General features: G+C 35.8%; 1 long non-coding RNA gene across 1 annotated transcript; it reads right to left on the bottom strand.

The window, feature by feature from the left end:
• Nucleotides 1-2479: 2479 nt before the first annotated feature.
• Nucleotides 2480-5964, bottom strand: LOC139116873 (uncharacterized). Its single transcript, XR_011548405.1, has 3 exons — nucleotides 5282-5964; nucleotides 3266-3347; nucleotides 2480-2639 (listed from the first exon to the last, which is right to left on the bottom strand). It is a non-coding gene; the product is annotated as an uncharacterized lncRNA (long non-coding RNA).
• Between the last annotated feature and the right edge of the window lie 2537 nt (nucleotides 5965-8501).

Here is an 8501-nt window from a genome sequence, read left to right as displayed (position 1 = left end):
TGAAAAAGATGAAACAGCAAAAGGAAATTCAAAGTCACAATAAAATGTAGATACAAAAGCTCATGCTGTAACCACTATCCAACCATATAATATTGTTTACTTTGGATGGGTATCATGACAAGGTTTTCACTAAGATATCTGACAGGGCAGAATTTGAAAGTACAGGAGAACAGTCAGGAGGCTGGGGGGCAGTGTCAGAGGAGTTGTACCCTCTCGTGTTGAAAATTTGAGAGATTGATGTGTACAATAATGCAGTCTAGTGCAATATGAGAGATGTTATCAATTTGTGTAAAACTGTTAGAACATCCCACAGGGAAAAGTGTGAGAGGCGTGTCCCCTCTGCCACGTCGGAAATTTTGAGAAATTAATGAGTTCAATGATGCAGTCTGGTGCAATATTAGGTGTTTTCTATTTGTTTTTACTAAGTAAAACTGTCAGAACACCCCAGGGGGAGAGGAAGTGACAGGGGGTCCCATTAAGAATTTTGAGAAATTGATGAAATGGTACAATCTGAGAGGTATTTCAATTCATTTTGTACTAAAAATTGAGCACCCCTTCTTTCTCTCCAATTTTGAACAACCCCCTTGTAGCTTTCAATTTTTTGAGTGACTACCCTCACATTCCTCTGACCCTCCAGGCCCTTATGTTAAATTACTCTAAAAGACCCATGAAAATATTCTTGATGGCCTTAGAACTAAATTTGTGAACAACATGTACAGTAAAATTGGTAAACTTTGATGCAGTCTTGCTGATGCAATTTATGGGGCTTGAACTCACAATATCTACAATACTAATTCGCCTAGCTTAGCAGTCAGTTAAAACCCCTACAAATAGGCGTTTCAACTAGCAGCGGCCTGGTGGCTCATGTAGCTGTACTGTGATAATATTCAAGAGAATCCATAGGAGAGGTAGGTGTGTGCCTCAATCAGGCAAAACAACAATTAGCAATAACAGCAATAATAATAAATATCAATTTCTGCAAGTCATTTAAAAATATACCACCAAGGTCACAGTGTTGCTCCTATCTGACAAACAAAAGAGGTATTCCTCTTTCCACTTATTCACTCAAAATGCTATTGTGTTTGCAAAGAGTTTGAACTTTCAATTTTCATAGGCAGAATCCGTTTTAACACCCACTTTTCAATTTTGTAGATCAACAGTAAAAATTTGATGGTCCTTGCTTGAAATGTTAAGATTTACTCAGAGTTAAGTTATACTCAGATGAGCCAAGAATACAATGTGCAATATACACACCAAATAACCTGGTGATAACTGGTGAGAAGGAAACTTACAACAGTTCAATTAACTTTCAAATGTTGGACGTCAGAGAAAAATTGAGGATTTCAATAACTTCCTAGTTGTATGAGTAGTATGTGTAACATTAAATGTGAAAACTTCTTGGTTTCAGATTGTCTACTGCAAGTTCAAAGTTGTAATCAAAAGCAGGCAACCACTGGTAATTGGTCGATGATAACTGATAAATTCGAACCTTGGAAGGAGTAAATATATGCAGTGTACTGATCAAAAAACAATATGGTGTCAGAGGGATAGGTCGTCAACATTAATATCGTTGTTTATTCTGTTTGTGCGGTGAAGTGAACTGATAATATCATTCATCACTCATCTTATTCAAACTACACATGATTTCACTCGGCTGCCTTCATCTTTGTGAAGATTTACTTAATTAAGTGATACCATGACAGTTTTTTTTTTGCTTATGTAACAAAATGATTGGAACTAATACAAATAAACTGGAGTCTGTTTTAATGGTATGGTGCACCTTGCCATATGCCCTTCTTGTGGATTGAAATACCTTATCGGTGTATGGGGTTTCCTCCATGAAATATTTGCTATAGTTGATCCACTACATAAACATAGCCTCACAACTTTTTTCTAGATCATATTTCACTACAAATTGGCACCAAATAAAACTACATTTTTTTCAGTGTCTTCAAAATTGATTTACAAGGTATTCAGGGTTGGAATAGGTCATTCAAGCTTGCAGACTAATATATTGGCTCCAAAAATAAAAAATCATGGGTTCCCTCAGTTTGAAAAATGTTTGGCTTAGGTAGTCTCCAGGGATTTTATAAGAAAATGCAAAGCTATCAGATAAACACCAATTAGACAAAAGCACTTTTTGACCAAAATTGACAAAAATTGCTCCAAAAATACAAAATTTTGCATTTTCTCCCTGTATAAAAATATCTGACTTAAGTCATCCTAAGGACCTGTATATTAAATATCAAAAAGTCTGACAAGGAGTTTTGAAGAAAAAATAGATCTACAATGACAAAAATAATCTCAAAAATACAAAGTTGCATATCTTGGCACGATTTTACAAAATCTTATTGCTGTCATCCTAAGGGACATGTATAATCAATATTAATGTGTCTGACCAGAACTTTTGAATGATATTTTTGGTTAAATATGACAATAATTGCCTTAACATTTAAGTTTTAAATATTTCATAACAATATGGACAAATGTCAATAGATTATCCCTGCAGAACAGTATATTTAGATTTCTGTGGCAATACTAGAGTTTATTTGCTTCTTCAAGCATACCATTCTTTTCCTTGACATAAGGTAAACTTCAGCCTCCTCCAACAACACAATGTGATGTAATCTACAACAAACCTGAGTGAGAAAAATAGAAATATAGATATACTATTAATACATTTTTGTATATTTCTTTCACCCATGAAAACCTGTGGTAGATAATTTCATAAAATGTATGATATCATGATAGGGCTAGCCCATAAACTTGTGCACAGTAACATTGGAAATGTAATTTAACAGAATGTAATAGTTCAATAATTATATGAGTTCTGTGTGCAATAAACAATATTTGTTAAAATACTCTTATTTAGCACTGGTGTTGATGACCTCCACTGCTTATGCATGAGGCTCCTTTGTGAGTCTGATTACCCAGTATACTGTGCACCAGGATGCTGATGTTTAAAACAAGTCCTTACGGCTGCTTTCCAATACCAGTGCAATCACACATACAAGTGCTATGCTGACAAGCTAAATATTGATTTTTAGCAATCTTTTTGTAGTAAAATAACAACTTACAGTGGACAAATATAAATAATGAAAAAAATATCAAAAGTAAGCATTACAGGCCCTCTAAATTTTTGAGAGTTGTAATATAATAACTTACACAATTATCCCAAAACCATTCACAGGATACAGCTCAAGTTGTAACTACAAAATGGTACACCAAATGTGATAGGAACATATGAACATAATACCCTACTTACATTGACGTTTCTTTCACATTCCTCTTCCAAAACAAACTTCTTACCATCTGTTGTTAAGGCAGTGTCATAGCATTCAAAGATACTGTCAAAACAAACAAAATCCATTATTACATCAGAATGAATAGACACTGTTCACAGAAGTTTCATATTAAAAATTTGTCCTTTTTAATACTCTCAGTTTTCAACAGACATGCCATAAACCTTCAAAAGACACAGTTTATGTTTTACTTTGCATATAAAAAACGATATCAGTCTTGCAATGGTTGTATATAAGTGGAGCTGACAACAGTTGCCCTAAATGGGCAGTGACACATATGATTTGAATAAAATATCACTTTTAACATGGTCGTCGTTTCCTTCTTTTGGCAGGTTACATCTGAACATATTTTCCAGTACATGATCCTCATACAAATTTAAATGCATCTTATTCAAAATGTAAGAACTTTATTGCCAATCAAAAAAGGTTTTGTTTAACAAAATTTAAAAAAAATAATGTGAAAATTTAAGAAAGTTTGACCAAGTCAGTATGGAGTTAAATTGTTTGGAATCTTGAAATTGGAAGAATAGTGAAGCCAGGAAATTGGGTGATTTGCAAACATTTGCAAAAATTAACACTTCTTCATCAAGCAACCTACGACTGCTTGACAACCTTGAAGATAAACCCAAATAATAATATTTTAATCTTGGGTTAACAATTTCATTAAATTACATGAATGTCTACAAAAAAGTGATTTTGGTGCAAAATACCCTGTGTTGGGTGCAGCGCCCCTTAATTAGCAAGTTTTATACCACTGCAAAGTCTCTGTGCAACCAGGTGACACATTCTGACTCGGCATGATCTAACAGCAGATTCCTGCATAAAATTTTGATTTGAAAACTTGAATCACTTTTTAATAGCATAAAAAGAGCAAAACCAAGGAGAAACGTAGATGACAAAGCCTTATAAGGGAAAGAGAGATGTACCACATGACTCCGTGCAACCAGATGACACATTGTGACTCAGCATACTCCTAAAGCAGACGATTGCATAAAATTTTGATTTTGAATCACTTTGTAATAGTATAAAAAGAGCACAACAAATGAGAAAACTTAGAAGTCAAAGCCTTAGCACAGTAAGAGAGATGCACCAGAGTGTCCGTGCAACCAGATGACACATTGTGACTCAGCATACTCCAAATGCAGATTCTGCAAAAATATTTGATTAGACAACTTAAATCAGTTGGCAATAGCATAGAAAGATGAAAACCACTGGGAAAACTTAGAAGTCACAGCCATAGCACACTAAGAGAGATGCGCCTGAGTGTCCATGCAACCAGGTGACACATTGTGACTCAGCATACTCCAAATGCAGATTCTGCAAAAATATTTGATTAGACAACTTAAATCAGTTGGCAATAGCATAGAAAGATGAAAACCACTGGGAAAACTTAGAAGTCACAGCCATAGCACACTAAGACAGATGCGCCGGAGTGTCCATGCAACCAGGTGACACATTGTGACTCAGAATACTAAAAATGCAGTTCCTGCAAAAAATTTAGATTAGACAACTTAAATCAATTAGTGATAGCATAAAAGATGAAAACCAATGAGAAAACTTAGCAGTCACAGCCTTAGCACAGTAAGAGAGATGCACCAGAGTGTCCGTGCAACCAGGTGACACATTGTGACTACTAAAATGCAGTTCTGCAAAAAATTTAGATGAGACAATTTAAATCAGTTGGCGATAGCATAGAAAGATGAAAACCAATGAGAAAACATAGCAGTCACAGCCTTGTCAGTGTAAGAGAGATGCACCGGAGTCTCCGTGCAACCAGGTGACACATTGTGACTCGGCATGCTCCAAATGCAGATTCTGCAAAAAATTTTGATTAGACAAATTAAATCAGTTTGTGATAGCATAGAAAGTTGAAAACCAATAGATACACAGGAATTATACAGGATACATATGAATTAATTTATAAAAGCTTATACAGCAGAACACATTGGCAATAAAGACAAACATATTTAGCTGCCTACCTCCACAAGGTACTGAGGATTTTATGTGGGCCTTAATGTGTCGTTTCAGTCTCCACTTATATTTCGTGGGACTAAACATCCTCACTGGGCACAGCTTGCATGACATCTCTTCTTTCCCACAGTTTATAATGCTTTGAGCATTTTCGACCGTTGTTACTGAAGCATGCATCCTATCAAGAGAAAAGTGATAATATAAAACAAGGCCAACCACCTTAATGTTTGTAAATAAGCAGACTTTGATGTGTTTCAAGACATCTCTTTGACTCTTTTGTCGAGGTCGATCATGATGACTGACGTATGTAGACACAGTCAGAGGCGGACTGTCATGTAGACCTGGTTTCGTCTGACCCTCTGAATTTTAAAGACCTCTGAATTTTAAAACCGCCTGCATGCTAACACCAGAGATATATGAGAAATCGTATCCTTGTGTTACAAGCCTACGATCAAGAATCGAACAGACTACTATACTTGTACTCACTTGCTTCGAAATGGCACAAATGAAAACGTGCTTTGACAACCAGAGCTAGCACAAGGTATCAGGAATGCAAGGAATTACCCATGCTTGGACTTTCAACTCTGACCTTTGACATCGAAACATAACCAAATATGGGTGTGTCATAGCCAGCAACCACATGACATATTTTGCAACCAGATGACAGGACTCCCTAACGCGCGTACTCCCTCTATCTCCAGTTCAGCCACCACGGGCGCAGCCATCCTAGATCTTTGTTTACTTCCGGTCGGCTCCAGGGACATGCCGAACTAATCTGAAGTCTTCCTCTGCTAACTCCGCGCATCGACAAAAGTTCAGTGGAACAATCATAAATAATGTTCTCATGACAATCTCAGACATCTGACTGAACTCATAAACGGAATAAAGTTCGCAGTTAACACACAATTTGCTGCAGAAAGATCAGCTTTCAACTTGTGGTGATACTATCATCTCAGCGTGCAGTGCGGCACGGCTTTCACTTGTGTGAGCAATGTTCGTTCGATCGACTAAAGTAGAGGATGGCGTACAGTTTAAATAAACAGTCCGATCCGCATAAAGTTCGATCTCTGCCACTCACCGGTTTCTTTACATATCTGCTGACTTGAGTAAAACTCAAAATAGAGAAATATCAGACTTAAAAACACACGCTGACACTCAAACCTTCCAGTGCATCATGCAACGGAAAACACTCTCGGGAAAGTTCCCGTCCTGGACTCCCTAGGTATACAGTGATAACACACAAGAACTCCCAGGCAAAATAGAAAATACACAGGTCCTCCATACATAATCTATGAGAAGCTATGCATTAATTTTTTTAAATACAAAACTCTCTAAATCTGTGTATTTATAGACTCTTGATTATTGATATTAATGTATTTGATAAGACTAGGGTAATTACCAGTGCATGTGTGAGCAAGAAATTTGATTTTGGAATTTCACCGAATTGTTAATTCACTATCTTGTCAGAGGAAACTATGAATAATTTTTTTCCAATACAAAAGTAGTTAAATCTGTGTATTTATGTACGCTTGATTATTGATATTAATGTACTTGATTAGACTAGGGTGGTTACAAGTGGATGTTTGTGCAAGAAATTTGATTTTGGAATTTCACCGAAATGTTGATTCACTATCTTGTCTATGAGGAAACTATGAATAAGTTTTTTTCCAATATAAAACTAGGTAAATCTGTGTATTTATGTACTCTTGATTATTGATATTAGTGTACTTGATTAGACTAGAGCGATTACAAGTTCATGTGTGTGCAAAAAATTTGATTTTGGAATTTCACCAAAAATGTTGATTCTCTAGTATGTGAGGAAACTTTTTCAGCCCGGGGCCACAGGGTGCGAAGGGTTAATGAATCAAATCTGATGATTTTTTTTTTCATTGGGGGGGTCACATTTTACAATTGATGAATTGAGGGGGGTTAAATTTTAGAAATTTGATTTGGAGGGGGGTCGCTAAGAGACAGAGGAAAAGACCTTTTACAGCGCCTGAATCTATTAGAAGAACAATAGACGAAGGATTAGATGAACACATTTTGAAATATTATGAGAATGTGAAACAAGTATTTGAGCAATTTATGGATAAAAAATTCAGGCGTCATACGTAAGATCAAGGGCAAGGTGGTACCAACAAGGAGAAAAAAGCAGTAAATATTTTTTTTTAATTTAGAAAAACGTAATTACAACAAAAAAAAATTATTAGCAAACTTACGATTAACGATGTGAATATAACTGATCATCATGATATTTTGAAAGAATTAAAAAAAATTTACTCTGACCTTTATAGCTCAACTAACCCAGATTTTGAGACTGGTAGCTGCGAATTGTTCACGAATCCAAATGATATACCTACATTACCAAAGAAAAAGCTGAAATTTCTGAAGGGTTGCTTCAAAAGGAAGGAAGTTTTTCAAGCCTTGGAAAAATCCCCCAAAAATAAAACACCAGGCTGCGATTGAATACCGCCAGAGTTTTATCTTTTTTTCTGTAATAATCTGGGAGATACTCTAGTAGATAGTTTGAATTTTGCGTACTCTAACAGGAAATTGTCAACCACACAACGACCGGCTATAATTTCATTACTACCAAAACCCGGTAAAGATGGTACTAATATCCAAAATTGGCGGCCAATTTCCTTAAGAAACACGGATTATAAATTAGCTAGTAAATGTATCGCCTTAAGAATGGCTAAAGTCCTGGATCTAATCATTCAAGAAGATCAGACTGCATTCATTAAAGGGAGAAGTATTGTTGAGAATATTAGATTAATCACAGATGTAATAGAGTATTGTGAAACAGAAAATAAAGAAGGGGCTCTCCTTTTTATCGACTTCAAGAAACCATTTGACAGGTTAGAATGGGTTTTAATGCAGAAAGCTCTCACTCTGTTCGGTTTCGGAAATTCCCTAAGACAGTGGGTTGAAAACTTTTATAATGAAGTAATGAAGTTCAAAGCTGTGTCATAAACAATGGATTTTCCACTGGATGGTTCAACCTCGAAAGAGGAGTTAGACAAGAATGCCCCTTGTCCACGGCCTTATTTATAATTTCAATCGAATTATTAGCAATGGGTGTAAGAAAATCAACTGACATTACATGTTTATCTCTTCTAAACAACTATGAGAAAAAGATTTCTGGTTTCGCCGATGATACTACTCTACTGCTAGGAAATCTACGATCCATCCAGAACAGTATAAGTTTAATAAATGCATTCACACAAA

Source organism: Ptychodera flava, chromosome 18 (assembly GCF_041260155.1).
Source record: "Ptychodera flava strain L36383 chromosome 18, AS_Pfla_20210202, whole genome shotgun sequence".
NCBI lineage: Eukaryota > Metazoa > Hemichordata > Enteropneusta > Ptychoderidae > Ptychodera > Ptychodera flava.
Note: the sequence above shows the minus strand (reverse complement) of the source record. Positions and strands in the feature narration are given on the sequence as shown.